Source organism: Pteropus alecto, unplaced genomic scaffold (genome assembly GCF_000325575.1).
Source record: "Pteropus alecto unplaced genomic scaffold, ASM32557v1 scaffold20, whole genome shotgun sequence".
Classification (NCBI taxonomy): domain Eukaryota; kingdom Metazoa; phylum Chordata; class Mammalia; order Chiroptera; family Pteropodidae; genus Pteropus; species Pteropus alecto.
The window spans coordinates 32,924,050-32,940,244 of NW_006436298.1; the positions used below are offsets into that span (position 1 = coordinate 32,924,050).

The following is a 16,195-nucleotide window of genomic DNA, read 5'->3' on the forward strand; positions in this document are numbered from 1 at the left end:
CTTCTGCATAGAGTGGTGTTTCTTTTTCATAACTGAACTAAGTGGATATGATTTTTAAAATTCATTTTTGAAGTCCAGGCTAGCAAAGCTCACACGATCCTCTGCTTCTCTTCCATCTGTCTGCCAACTGACATTCTTTGTTGCTAATCTAAGACCAAGCCATATGTTCTCCGTATGGGAGACTCTTTCCTGCCCAGGTGGGGAAGCAGACACAGTGATCTAATAAGTCTTTGCTGTCTCACTAGGGTGAGTCTTGGGAAAACTTCCAAACATTGAGAGGTTCTGATGAGACACTACAAGCTTGGGTGACTATGTTGTTCATCAAAAAAAATTTTTTTACTTTCCTTTTTCCTCCCAAGATCCCCAAACCATGTTTCAATCCTGTCATTACCTGTTTCCTTGTCTCTGTTTAGTCTAGCAGACAGGTCGAGACTCTGAAAAAGATTTCAACATGGGATGTCTGTGTGGTGTCAAGGACGGTATAGATGAAAAGTGTATATTAAGGGCTGGAGAACTGAGTTAAGAGTCAGGCTCTGATCTACAAATCCCAAACCTGTAGTATCCCAGCCAAAGGAAATGTGCTACTTTGAGAAGGACGTGAAAGGTAGTCATACGGACAGTGCTACTGGGTGGTTAGAGTTTAATGTCACCATACTCAACCAGAAGTAAAATGTATAAGCAGACGTTAAAAAAAAGGGGGGATGGGGAACATAGTAGTGGAAAGTACAGAAGGATATGCAGAAGGAAAATAAAATTATATTCAGAATTGCATAAAAAAGGAAGAAACAGCAAACAGAAGTAAATATTTACCTTTTAATAATGCTATGTTTCACTGAGTCATAAGTAAACAGTGTAACCCAAAACATTAACACAACGATGGCAGATTGGGAAAGAAATCTCTGAGACATCCTTGCTATTTTAATAGTTACAGAAAACAAAAGTGAGGCTTTCACTTTCTATTTTCTTACTATTACACTCATTTTTTAAAATACTGAAAACGTGTTTAATTACATGAAGTTAATGCAATTAATATCTAAATTCAGCAAAATTTGAAACATACTAACCATTAAAGCCATTGATTTCAAAATCAGTATAGGTTTGAGTGAATTGACTCATTCTATCTAGTCGCCTTCTACTTTCTGATTTTCATCTTAATTCGCATCGTTGTAGCCTACACTTATGACCTAGGTAAACTTGAAATCTCTGAGCTTCAATTTCCACATACACAGCATAGCAATTAAAATCTCTGCCAGATAATTGTCTCATAAGGAGTGTAATAGTAAAGGCATTTTTACAAAGTGTTTTACCTCTTATGAAGAATTACACTAAGACATTTATTATGATGCGGAACAAGCAGGGATTTATATATTCGTTTAATTGGCCCCCTGCAAAGGGTGTGACAGGCCTGACCTCAAACCATGTGACCTAGCTATGAATATGCCCTATGGTTAGGATCAATGCACTATATCCTAACTGGTCAAAATACCATCATTAATTATATTTCTCAGAGAAATGATTTCTTCAGATAGGACTGAATATCAAGGTTAGTTTCTCAAGAGGCAGATACCCTTGAGAAAGCACAAAAACTTTACCTTTCTGCATGCACAAACCTGTCCAGGGAAGCTTCCCATTATTATTCCCAGATCTTTCCACCACACACTAGCTTGCGTTTTGCCACCACTTCAAAGAAATATACAATTAACAAGAGCACATAATTAGTGTTTATGCTATTCTAGCCCATCTTTATGCTTCTCACAGGTAGAGACAGGCAGTACACATTCAAAACTTGCAGTGCATCTACAAAGTGTGCCACGGATCTTAATACTTTTCATTTACACGTCTCCAAAAATAAATAAATAAACAGAAAGGTATTTGCAGCATATTCAGTGACTTACACCTCTAAATTTATCTGAGGGTCTGTTTTTAAACATTTATACAACCATTCACAAACATAGTAATAAAAATTACTTCTACATTAGGTAGGAAGCTTAGTTTATTTACCATGTACATGAACTTGTTTAGTGCTACCCAGCAGATCTCTACAAGGATAAAGAAAAAAAAAAATGAGAGCAATCTGATATTAAAGTACTTCATTTTTTTCCCAAATTAGTTCTCCTTCTGGAAGATAATGCTGGATAGTTATCCATGTAATACTTTCATTATAACAGAATGGAGAAGAATTGCATTAGCCTCAAAAGAGATATGAACTGGAAAGGTCATTTTTGTGATAATGGAATTCATCAAGGAGACTGAACAGACACTAGGAAAGATTCACAAAAGATGTCATTTTCTCTCTCTGAGGTTTTTTTTTTTTCTTTCTGATTATCAAAAGACCTTAGTTCTTTACAAGAAGTATACATTTTAATTCACCTGAAACCATGCATTTAGTTTATCATTGGCCTCACTAAAAAGATATTAGGCATTCTGATCTAACCATGAATTACACTGGGTCATCAAGAGGACCTGAATATTTAACATTTAGCAGAGAGGATTCTCCATCATGTTTGATTTCTAACCATTTATATTCCAAAAATAGCTTTTCTTTCCCAGACATGAAAGTAGTACTTTGTGGGGATGTCCCAATTTCTAAGCTTCTAAATTTACCTCAAATCTTTCAAATTCTACATTTAAGTCTTAAGCCTTGGAGGCCTGCATCTTACTTTCACCTTACCGATTTCAGATATAATCAAAAACAACTTAAGTATATCTCGAAGAGGTTTCATAGGGCTCTTATATATTAATTATTAGGAATACAGGTTTTCATAGTTATTGGCAAAGCTTAACTAAGTTTTAATAAAAACTAAACAAATTATAGTTATTTGAAATAGATTCTCCATTCTTCACACCATGTTTCTAATCTGCAAACTCCCTCAGTTCTAGTCTCTGTTGAACCTAACTAGCTATGTAACCTTGAGAAAACAATTTAACTTCCTCAACTCTCAGTTTCTTCACCTGAGATGAGTAGGATAATTCCTGCCCTATCTCATAAAAATTTGAAGGAAATTACATGAGATTATGTGTGTAAAACTTAATGGTAAAGAGTAAATTGTCATTTATAAAGTGCCATTCTTATTCTCTTTTTTCTTTTCTTTCTTTCCTTTTTTTCTTTCTCTTTCTTTCTTATTCTCTTTCTTTCTTATCAGAACCCTATCCACCCCATCCCCAAACACATCAGATTTTAATAAAACAAACTATGAGATATATGTCCGTCTCACTCTTATGCGCTCATGTCAAAGGAAAATCTTCTTAGCACTTTGAAGAAAAATTTCTATAGACATTTTCTGCTGTGGATAGGATGAACCTGTCATGCCCTACAACTGCCAGCCTGATTTAGAACCTTTGTAATGTCAAAGCAGTGCCAGGAATATCTACATACTGAGTCAGAGTAGGTCGATAGGGACAAGAGCAGTGTAAAGAGAGATGCCAGTGATCACATATCTCTGTCAGCTATCCACTTCTCAGTCATCATCAACTCTCAGAGACAAAGACAATTTTAATGCCACATTCTGGAAATGCCCAACATGCTGCACAAGAGACAACTGCCCTGCCACTATCATTTGCTTTTCTGTGCTTAGTATCAATTGAGGTATGCTACTTTCTGCCCACCAACCAACAAAATGGTCAGTGTCATATATTCCAAAATTTTATTAGGAAGCTATTAATTTACAACCTCAAAATCACTTGCCCATGGTAACAACTGCGGAAGTAATGCTTTGGTCTCCACACAAGCCTAAAAAGTCCATTTTTACCTGAAAGACTATACATATGAAAGTTAGAACAAAATAGAACAAGCAATTAACACAAAATTGGATGAAACAAAAATAATTCTATCCTGGATCATGAGAGAAGTAAGGTTTGTTTAGAGAGAAAAATAGATTGAGAGTTTTTTAAAATTCTGAAAGAAATTTCAGGGTAGTTTCCAGGACTTTCAAGTTTTTATCTATCAATTCTGATTTTTTTTATGCAAATGGAGGCTACACATTTCCTTGATGGTGGCGTGCCCACTTACCTTAAACTTTGATTAGAGTCATTTGAGAACTCACAATTCAGACACATAGGAAAATAAGGAGAAAGCAGAGGAGACTTTATAGAAGGACCTAAGCAAGAATTAGAAGACAAGGGAAAAAATGAGTTAAAATGAATAGGTAGCTGTATGAGATGAAAAAAATGCCCTAAGTGGTGTTGACTGTGATCTAAAATGGATAAAAAGAAAAAAACAGACCAAAATAACTGCAAACTAGCAAAGATTAAGTCAAATCATTCCTTATACTCATGTCCCAGCTACAAGAAAATAGTATCCTCTAAAGAAAATTTCTTTTGAAATTTCAGAAGTAGGCTGATGATGAGAGGGTCAGTATTTAAAGGGCAGAGGAGAAGGGCTCAACAGCAAACTGTGTGCAGGTACAGGATGTTTACAAATCAGGTACTCATTACTTAGGGAGTGCCTGAACTTTAAAGAATAACGTCTATGCAGAGAAACTTGAAAAGCGAACTGAGTGCCCATAAATATATGTATATTAAAATAGATGTTGAAAAGTTAGGATGCTCCCACACATTTGAAAATTGTTTTACACAAGAGGAAAAGTAAGCATGCAGAACATAGAAGAAAGTGCAAATGTATTAACCATTAGGCCAATAATAGCATCTGGCATTGTCAGTTGTCATGAAATGTCTTGATATATTTCAGTGGTTAATAAAAGGATATTACCATGTGATAACTGATGGTTTTATACCACTGTCTGACTAGCCTACAAGTTGCTGAAACAGCAAATCATTTTACAAGCACTCTAACAAGCAAGCACTAGAAGAATACTTTTCAATATTGAGATTTTAAGATACAGACTACCTTGAATACCTCCTGGCTTTGACATGATTTCCCATCAAGAGGACTGTAGCTGAAATAGCATGGGGCTTTTATGCATTGGAGAATGTGGTAGGGAAGGCAGGGCCCACTAACAAAGAATGGGGGAAACAAAGGAGATGATGTAACATCAGTCTGCCTATAGTAGCAGCAGAAACAGCATTTTAATTTCTTAACAATTCCCTGTTTTCTGTAAGTAATTTCATTTGCATTTTTGACAAGATTGATATTTAACAGTTGGCATATTATTAGTCAAATATTATGTATAGTAGTAACAAGCAGTCATTGAGAATCATTCTCCAAATATTACTGAATATTAATAAAATCTTTAATCCAATGTGGCTAATGATTTATATTCACCAAATTGCACTGTCACTATTTTGTAAGCAAACTTGGTATTTCTTTATGAAGAGAATAAGAGTTATGTTTAATAATTAAATTCAGCCTAATGTGTTTTACAGAATTAACATTCTAGCTAATAAGATTTCAACAGACACACAAAACCCATCACAGGGCAGGTGAAAGGATCTGTTTTAAATACCGGGCCCTACAAGCAACCATAATTATTATTATTACAAATAATGAATTAATGAGTTACTGAGCTTTTAGGAAATCTTGTCCTGTAGTCAAAGAAAATCACTTGTGATAAAGTAATAGGACTCATTATTATTACTGCTACCATTTATATAACAATATTAAACTTACAATAGTAAAAAACATAATTTATTTGGTTTTTACTATGTGCCATATATTGGACCCTTTCCATTAATATTCCTTTTGCTTATAACCACCCTATGCAGAAGGCATTATCATGTTTTCACTAAAGAGGGAACTAAAATGCAGAATAACTGACAATGGCACTTAATCAAGGTGAAGTTTCAAATCCAGATCTGCCTGAATTAAAAAATTGAGCTTTTCCTCTTATGCTGTAGACATGTATAGATAAGATTGCCTTTTGGAGTTTAATGTACTTAACTCATAAAAACTAGATAAGTGGCAAACTAAAGTATTCATTTCTTCTGACTATAAAGATAATCAGTTTTAAGCAGACAGAGGGCAGGCTCCCTAAAAGATGAACAGACATAGCCTGGAGTAACTACTGCTTCTGCATAGGTGGCCTTGTTCCCTGGTGCTGCCACCTCTACCTCAGAACAAGTGAAACCATTTTGCCATTCCTCAGATCATACGTCTGGTGGAGCTGGAAAGATCAGGATATAATTCCTGGCTCTGCCGCTTCCTGACTGTGTATCTGGGAATACATTTTTCACCATCTCTGAATTTAAACTTTCTTATCAAAATATAAGTAAAATTAGCACAGCCTTTCAGAGTTGTTATAATTAGGGACATGTATGGAAAGTGCCTAAACAGTGGTTGGGACAATAAGAAAATCAGAATTTCTTTACCCACATGCACTTCACAATTTTCTTGAAACTAATCATTTTCAAAAAATGTTAACAGTTCTATAAATACTGAGTATGATCTAACAAATCCATTGTATATTCCTGCTTTTATTATCAGAATGGGTTCTCCTCAGGGTTTCTCCTACAGCCAACCTGTTTTGGAAAACTAGGGAAAAGTTCATTAGTAAGAATCAAGGTGATGAAAAAAATCCATCTCAACACAGGAAGCCTATGTCATATTAAAAAGAGATGGGGTACTGCATGGAATGCATAAGACATTGTTATTAGGTCTGCCTTCATTGCAAACTACTGAGAAAATCCTCAAACCTCTAAGTACCTTAGCTTTCCCCAATTTTAGGAAAGGAGTGGAGTGACTGATGTCTGCCCTAACTTTGATGGCAGCTTCTTCAAACCATTCTCATTTAAAAAATAAGAAACTTAGATGCAGAATTTTGACTAAATTAAGCTAAAATACAGACAGTAAGCCCTGTCCTATTTCCCGAGCGGTTTGTTCTGGGAAGAAGGGGACAGTGTGTGCAAAAGCTCTTGGAAAAGATGTGTTAGTACTCTTAAGTTTGTTTCCATTAAGAAGAAAAATGATCTTGAAAGATGGAAGTTTTAAGATAGATTTTTAAAAAATAATACTGAAATATACTTTGAGGAAAGGATGTGGGAATTTCTAAAAAGAAAATTATTGAAAGCTCTTTCTTGGTGAGGTTTAAGTGTCAGCCGAAGACAAGTTGAACTGTATGACTTCCTGAAATTCCTCTGAGCCTAGGGTCTTTGAAATTTAACCTGGAGCTTTCAGACCACACCGTTCTTTTTTTCCACCGTTTTTTTTTTTTTTTTTTTTTTTTTTTTTTTCATTTATTGGTTCACTTGAAAAACATTTGCTGAGTGTCTACTATATGCCATGTGCTGCGCAAAGCTCTGGGGCATACAAATGATCATATACGATGCAGAGAAACAAGGCTCCTGACCTGCAGATGCTCCCATAGAGAATGAGCTTGCTGCCATGAGGACAGAGCTTAAGTGAAATGGTGAAGTAAGTACACTTGTCTTCATCGTGTTTTCACCAGTCTGTTCTGCAGCTCCCAACCCCAGCCTTTCTTTGTTCATCATCTGAGGACCCCATTCAGGTCTGGCCTGTCTTGCATAGTGCTTTGCTCCAATCTTTCTCACCTTTTATCTCTCCTGCCATAAAGATCTCAGATAGGAGGACATTGAGTCTTAACAAATGCATTTTAACAAATATGTACTTCAAAACCACTCCATTGGAGATTATACTTTAAAAGATGATCTTTATTACTGTAAATTAATGATTTTCTATGATAATGTGTAGAAAGAAGACAAAATGAAGAAAAGGTATTTAGTCCAGATGTGGGAGATAGTTAGTGAGAGATGTAATTCTTGGTACTCTGTAAATCACACCACAAAAACTTTGTTCTTATAAAGCCAACCCTTCGTCTAATGCCCTTTTTCTTAGGATGCCAAATAGCTGAGGCTCTATAGAACATCTGCCTAAGGACTTCATATCAGTCCCCTACATCATCTGGAATGAATGTTTCTTTTATAATGCTGTATAGATTTCCGTTTCGGTGTAAGCATTTTATTTCTTTTGGGAATCCTAAAACTGTATGCTTCTATGATTTAAGTTGAAGTTATCTCAGGGGAAAGAAAATTTTATAGAGCAATAAAAAAAGATGTTATTGAAATTCTGTTCACCCCTTGCCTCTTCAACTACCACCCAATTCAAAATACACGTAGATGTAGCCTAGGTCTATACCATTTGAATGACAAGTTAAAAGTGCAGTCAGACATCTGGATGTTTCCAAGTATCGAAGTGTTTGCCATTATGTAGAAAAATATATGGAGGACAGCCAGTCTGTTAAAATGCTAGAGATGGTTTATGAAGACTCATTCTTATTACCCAAAGTATTCCACAAAGGGCAAAATATCTTCACCCCAGTTTTCCTGTGAAGACTATGTAAAAAACGATTTTCAGAAAAGATAAAGGGGGCCTGTCTTTCTGGGTAGTATCAGATACTGGCCTAGAATAAATGCTTTTGGCTAGTCTGATAGGTAAAATTATCTACTTCTAATTTTCAATGTCTGGCATTTGTCCATTGTAACTGACCTTCTGATACTCTATTCCCTGAAAAGCATTTCTTTCCTCCCTCAGCTTTCTCCATTAACCAGGCAAATATGGATAGGAATGGTCCTGCAAACATAAGTTTCTTAAAAGCAAAGACAAATATAAAGCTTTAGTTCATTCACATTAATTTTTTAAAATTTCTACATTTGGATGAAATTAACCCTATTTGCATCATAAAACCGACAAGTCCATATAGACTTTTAACACCTCATTAATCTTACTTTGTTACACTGGGGCATACACCAGCCAAAAACTGGAAATTTGATTAGTTGGTTCCATGCATTAGCTATCTCATTGGTATGGCATTTTAAAATATTTTCCAGATATACAAAACCATATTAGTTTTTTCAAGATCTGAATGGGGTTAGCAAAAAAACATACCAAACAACCTCCTTATAAAACAGTTCTACTTTAGCTACCCAAAATCTGATTTTCTCTTAGAGATTTTTTTCCCCTGATAAATAATATTCTTGAAGAGAATTATGTAGGCTGAACTTTGATTTGTGGTAACCTTTCAGCTCAGAGCATTTTCCCCTCAATCCTTTAGATTTATCAGGATCTAGTACATTTTTTACAGTGGCAATTTGATAATAATTTTCAATTTTATACAATACTCTGGGGCTTTCAGAAAATCATTCTGATGGACATGAATCCAATTGGAGTCATTTTGAAATGGGTAGTCAATTTATTGGATTAGCTGATAAGGTGATGAAAATCTCTTCTAATCAGATGGATATCTTTAATGAATCAAAAAAAAGGCTTTTTCATCCATCTCTAACTCATTAAAGCCTTTGTAAATCTCATAGAATGACTTAATGGTAATTTTATGTCCCTCCTTTCTTCTGTGATTTTTAAACAGCTTAGCAAATTTTTCATACAGAAAACTGTGTATCACAGCATAAATGCTTCAATTCAGAAGCTAATACAGCCCCCTTGCTCACAAGGAGCTGGCCAACGAAGCTGAAATCAGGAGGACACCAAAACTAATCTATTTTAGATTCTCTGAGACCAGAAAAATAAGTTGTAATGCACAAGGGCATTTTCTCCTGGAGGTTTCACCTGAGATTTCCATCTCTTCTCTCATCTCCACATTAAGCAAGAAGAATAGAAACGTGGCCTGAGGCAAAGCAAGGCCTTTTCCTCTAAACTCCAGAATAGTGTCACAGTTGGTGAAAGCAGCTGATTTAACAGTGACTTACAACAGATACATTCATCTAAGGATTATTTCAGCATCTCAGCAAAATGACTGGACAGTTAAAGGCATATGCCCTTTTTTACTATCCTTTTCTTAAACTGATACTCATTTGCTAAACTCTTATACAATAACAAGTGTTACTCCTAATAAAACCAACACCCATTTTCGTTCTGTTGGTATTCAAATTAATATCCACTATCTTTTTTCTCCTGTGGAAACCTGAAATATACTTTTTCTGTCACTGAAAAACTGCTATAGCCTAAGGAGCTCATCACTCAAAAAGCATCCTCAGTATTCTGAACAGGTATCTATATTCACTTCAAATGGGAACAGGAAGACAAAGGCAAATTTAATTGCTTTTCCAGGGTGTTAGATCACTTACCATAACATATGTGCCACCAACACCCCTGTAAGCCTCTCATCTCACCTATTAGCACCTCATCCAGCTACTACTCAATGACAAAGTCACCAAATACCAGACTGAAGCTGATGATTATTTTTAATCACAAAAGGTGTACAGCTATTCTCTTGTAATACAAAAACATCCATCAATCATATGCCATTTTGAACATGTGTCATTCTAAAATTCAGAGTTTTAAGGTTAGCTCCTTTTAAGCATAAGATTCTTTTCTTAGAGCTTGCATTTCAGAAAATAAATTTAATCACGCAAGAAAGCATAGCTTTTAAACTTGCAGATGCCTGTAAAATTTGATCGTGTGTTTTTATAGGAAAATCGCAAATTTATGTGACTTTCATATATATTTTTCTCCATCTGTACTTAGCCCAAACCATTGTGTTTTGTTAATAAACACTTATTAAGCTATTTAAAATTTTAAATATAGATTTTAGGATTGGATTTTAACCTGTTTCCTTAGTTTGCACATTTCATATCTTACCTGAAAGAAGCTACATGAACTTTGCTGAGGCGTTTCACATATTCTCCTCATCTCAAGTGTAGTCTCTAGGGAATAATTTCTTGTGGGAAGTAACTGGAGGAGTATCTCCATTGTTCTATGGAAAAGTAAGAACAGCTGCAATTTTTTTTTTTTTTTTTAGCTACAAAAATTTTAAGAATAACCTATATAGAAAAATGTCATGCTAGGGGCATTCCTACTATTCCCTTGACTAAACACAACCAGTTGTAAAGCATTTATTTACTAAAAAGAAATCTGTTAACCAAGCTGATGTCTCAGAAACACGCCAAATATCACTAAACAGAGATTCAGTAGTATTTTTTTCAGCACTATGGAAGATAATGTTAAATACCATTTATCGTGTCTAGGTTAAAATGATTAATGAGGTGTATATTTTCTTTTTTCCCCTCTCTTTCTCTTTCTTTCTTTTTCTTTTATTTATTTATTTTTTTGATCATCAATAGCATACCAAAGTTATACCTTCCGAGTTTCTTGTATATGGCAAAATTATGTGAAAAGACATGCTTTTTCCTCGATATTGAATGAATGGGAAAAAATTAGAAAAAAATATATAATACTAAGATTATTTTATGTAAAAAATACATAACATCAATTATATAGACACATGTAATTTCTGAATTTTTCTCATTTGATGGTTTTTTCATACTGAAATTAAAAGGGTAATTTGTAAAATGTATACATAAAACATTTTTAAAGATAACTTTGTTTAGTTCTTTTGTTCATAACATTGAAACGTGATTGGGGCAGTGTTTGCTTAAGCAAGATTTTCTCTCTCCTTGGTAAATTGTCAAATAGCACCTAAATTATACCCTGGGTATTTCTAAACTGTACTTAGAATTTTGAGTATGCTATTAGAAGAACATCTGTAAATAGTCTGATACATGAGCTCACTTGCAAACATAGTCATATTGGTATTTCAAATAATCACTCCAGATTTTTTTTTTAATCATTTTGAAATCAGATAGCACACAAGGAGGTAGGTGTCAAAATTAAATACAAATGGAGATGAGGTCATTACTTATATGCTAAATTTTTTTTCTTTTGGGTTCTTTTTTGTGAGGTTACGTTTATGTTTTTATTCCCGTCTGAAAGCTGAAAAAAAACAGATGATTCTAAACATTGTGCTATGTTTTTGACAGCATTGTCAGAGCACAGGTATGATTCTCGTTTCTACATGATATACAGTGTTGAATACTTTCCCTGAAATACAAGTATAGTAAGAATGAAAATGTTAATATAATGATAATATTCAAAGGTTTTACAGTTTTTTTTTTCTTGAACAAAAATAAAAATAAATAGAAAAATCCTGGGAAGTATTCTGAAAGAGTGCAAATATTGCTTTAATGGACATTCTGTGTCCATCCACTTCACTATGTCTCTAACCTCAATGAATGAAATTGGATCATTGTTTTTCTTTTTGAAACCCAACCACACAACAAAGATTATTAAATACATAAAGGAGACACCATATAAACCATTAAGTGTTGGTTTACTGTTTTGTTATAATGTAGGATAGAAACAATAGAAATGATATGTAAAAATAATGAACAAAAAGTTGAAGGAATAACATAAAAATTTACATGTGAACACTACACCTAACCAAAGAGAGAGAGAATTATGGAGCTAAGCTTTTGTAGCAGAATCACATTATATTAAAGAGACCAGATTTTGCCCCACCTTACATTAGGGCAATGTTTAAGAAAGTGGAGAATCTGGTGGCTTTGTTCAGTTTCACAGAGAAATGGTCTCTGAGCACATAAAACCGCACTATGAACGCAATTATTGAATGAATTCTATTGGTCTTTCCAGAGTCTAAATAAACACTATCTGTAAATTAGCCCATAGAAAGAGTGATTAATGCTTTCAGTAGTCCAATGATACTACTTTTTGGACATTGTAACTGTGGATTAAATTTTAAAACTATGTATCTTTCAACGCCTTTTCTGTGTTCTTCATTGTGCTTAGTTCTGGACAAACAGAAGGCACTCAGGCACTGTTTTACTTCCGGCTAGGAGTGCCTTAGACACAGGAGGAAAAGGCTGAGTAGAATCTAAATAACCATCCCATGATGTGATCACAAATTAAAAGCCAATGTGAAAAGTTTGGCAAAAAGAACCTCCTCAGAAAAGAATAATTTTAATAGCAAAAAGTAACTGAGAAGTCAACATCAAAATGGAAAATATTGCAGAGATAGAGTTTACTGTGCCTAGAGAAAAATCTCTTTCACTCGAGGAAAGATATATTTAAATGTTTCAGTGGTGCTGTTGAAATTCCAAAATAGCATGTCTAAATTAAACTGGAAAATTGCTTCTCGGCCTTTTAGCTAAGATCAAGTCAGTATCTGTTCTTATCAGTTTAATTAAATTTGAAAATTTGCAACAAAGTGCTAGCAACTTAAAATGGTACTTGTACTGATAATGATTTATATAAAATACCTAATATTAAAGGAGAAATAAAAGAATGAGGGAAAGCGGGACCAGAAAGAAGAAATTAGTTCTACAATTTTCTGAGTAAAATAATTTGAGAGGAAGACTCTCTCAAATTTTGCATCAGAGATTTGATAATTTTTTACTTCAGCATTCTCATAACTGATTTCTTTATATATATCCAATAATTGAATATTCTCTTTTTCATGTTAAAAGATGAGGCAAAGAAAAAAATGCTTGAGCAATATCTGGCATGTTATTTCTTTACTCAATCTAGATAAACGTAGCACACCTAAAACTATTTTCAATTTATAAATAGATTTTTTAAATAGAATTCACTAGGAAGAGGCACAGTGATCCACTAAAAACCACTCTTGGCAAATTTCTCAGGATTAGCTCAGATGAAGGGATAGATACAAGAGCAGCAGATCAGTGCTGTACAAGTTGACTGTCTTCTTTATTTAAAAGAGCTTCATAAAGGTAGCTAGAGACTGACATCATGAAAATATTTTTTTATTTTAGATTCTTAGAAAAAATTCACCGTTTCATTCGCAACCTTAAAACCTATACCATTAGATGAGTATCCACCAAGGTGGGAAAGAGAGACATAAGTTCAAGGTATTTTAAAGTGTCAAAAATTTAATCCAATTCTATACTAAAGTGTTCCCTCAAGTTTCTAAAGGAAATTTAGTTTGAAACATGTAATCAGTTTCTTGTGTCTGTAATCCTTTGCACCTATGATTAGTTCTTGTTAATATTAGCAAATAAAAAAGATTTAACATAGGTAAAAGGTTCTCTGAGCTATTTTCTATTTTAAAAAATCAACATCGCAAAGAAATTTACTCAGCTGTTATAAGAACTGGTCATGTCTCAATAGTAAATGATGATGATGATGATGACAATGGTGGTGGTGTAGGTTAGGTTAGGTTCCCCGGTTGCAGCCATTGGATCAGATACAAGTTCAAATAAAATAAAAACTAGCAGGTTAGAAGGGTCAAACAAATGAAGCTTTCTTTGAGATTTGGACCAGCGTCTGGGCCTAGTAACTAGGTTTCTTAATTGAATATTAAAAACTGTCACTCAAGCATGAAGACAACAGCGATGATTGTGTAATGGCTTTCTATTGAGATTATTCTTGTCTAGCATATGGACCATTTCACATCACACTTCACAAGTTTTGATACTTCTGACATCTTAATCTAAAGTAGATACTGTTTAAAATCCTGTGATCACTAAAGTGCTCTAAAATATGAGCTATTTAAATATGTATTTCCGGGCAATTAATGCCTACCAGTGACAATGACCAAATGTTTCATTACAGATGGTTAATGAAAAGAAATCATATCTGTAGAGGAACATGAGAGAATTAACTTGGACTTTTTTCCCCCTTGTAACCTTTCATATTGCCATAGAATAAACAGATTTAACACAGTAGTTCTTTAATCTTCTTTAAAAGCATGATGAGAAATTTCCAACATAAAATATTAGAGCCTGAATATGTTTATTAGTCAAATTCAACATCCAGTTCAGGAATTTCATGAAAGGTTTTCAAATTTATAGAGAAAAGGTCAAATTAGTTTACGTAGTATGGTAAATTATTTTCCCTTCTGACTATATGATATTTTTTTAACTTAGACATTGTGTTTGAAGCCTAATAACACAGAACATTGGATCACAAAGGATAGAGGAAACATAAAGTCACTGAGTTAATGCTATGTCTGTTTTAATTAACTACTTAATAAAACTTTTTAAAGCAGGTAAGAAACACAACAAGCACATACAGCAAGATTACAACTATGTAAACAAACAAATTAACCTTGGAAAAAAATAAGAGTAGAAGAAAACGCACCAAATTATTAACTGTTTAGGCAGTGAGACTGTCAGTGATATTGTTTGTCTCTTTCGCTTTACTTTCATTTTAATAACTAAGAATTAATTTAGAGAAAAAGTATGTTATTACAAGTATTTTAATTAAGACATTTCTTCCTACATAAGAAATCGTTTCCATTTTTACTGCTGCTTTTCAAGAAATGTGACAACCACCTTCAGCTGAAGTTTTGTTTTAGTGGTGGTTTCTGCAGGAAAAAAAATGCAAGTGTTTTAACAAGTGGTTTTATAAAAAAGACAATTCCTCATATACACAGCCTTAATTTAGGAGTTCTAAGGTTCAAATCACAAATTAAATGGCTTCCAGAAACATATTTAATATACACAAGATGAATTCTGTTTCATTTTACTTCTCCAAGTATGTTATCTTTTCAGTGGTAAATGTTGGCCTCTTTTCAGTGCATTTGGCAAGAATCGAAGTATTTTCTCAGCTATGCAAGTGATGATTAATGATTCAGTGCTCAAGAGCATTACGATGATTTTCACTGGATCCTCAGTAAAAAAATATATATATATATATGTATATATATATATATAGTTTATATTTTTCTTCTGCAAATTCATATATGTAAATGGAAGAACAGGATACAGCTAAGATCACATGGCACAGAGATAGAGAATGCATTTAAATAAAGGTATTTCATCATCCTGAATCAACTGTTCCAACCACTCCCCCTAATTTATGGAAAGTAGAATATTAATATATTATGATGCATAGAACTTCGAGTAGCTAAAAAATAAAGATAGCCCTTCCTTTGCTGTAAATAAAATGCTCATATACATACCCATAAAAGCAATAATTTTCTGTCACACCAACACATTCTGAGAATATACAGAAACATATAAAAATAATAACAATATTTATTGAGTGGCTGTGAAGTACTGGGCACTGAGCTAGGTGCTTATAGATAGTTTATTGAGGCTTTTCCACATGTCTAAAGGTGAGTTGCTGTGTCCACTTTATAGGTAAAGAAACTCAGACTCCAGAACAGTAAATAACTTACGAAGTTTCCCAGTTCACAAGAGATGGCATGGTGATTTGAAATATACTCTGTCTGATTTCAGATTTCTGCTATAGTGTGGTGCTGCCTTTACATTGCTTGAAGGGGCCTGTATTAGGTGGTGAGCCTGAGTCAGAGCTTTTAAACAACCTTATCATAAATGAGATGTTCATTTGTTCTACATGCCCGCAAATCTGGAGAGAAAAATCTTTCCTGACTAGAAGAAAAACGAATGCTCATCAGTGAGGAAAGGATGAATAAAATAGGGGTATACCCTACAGGTTAGCTTAGAGGACTTTCCTCAAATTATATTTAAGGGGAAAAATATTTTTTTT

General features: G+C 33.9%; 1 pseudogene; it reads left to right on the forward strand.

Annotated features, from left to right (window-relative positions):
- Positions 1–12,849: 12,849 nt before the first annotated feature.
- LOC112480647 lies at positions 12,850–12,986 on the forward strand (annotated as a pseudogene).
- Positions 12,987–16,195: the final 3,209 nt, after the last annotated feature.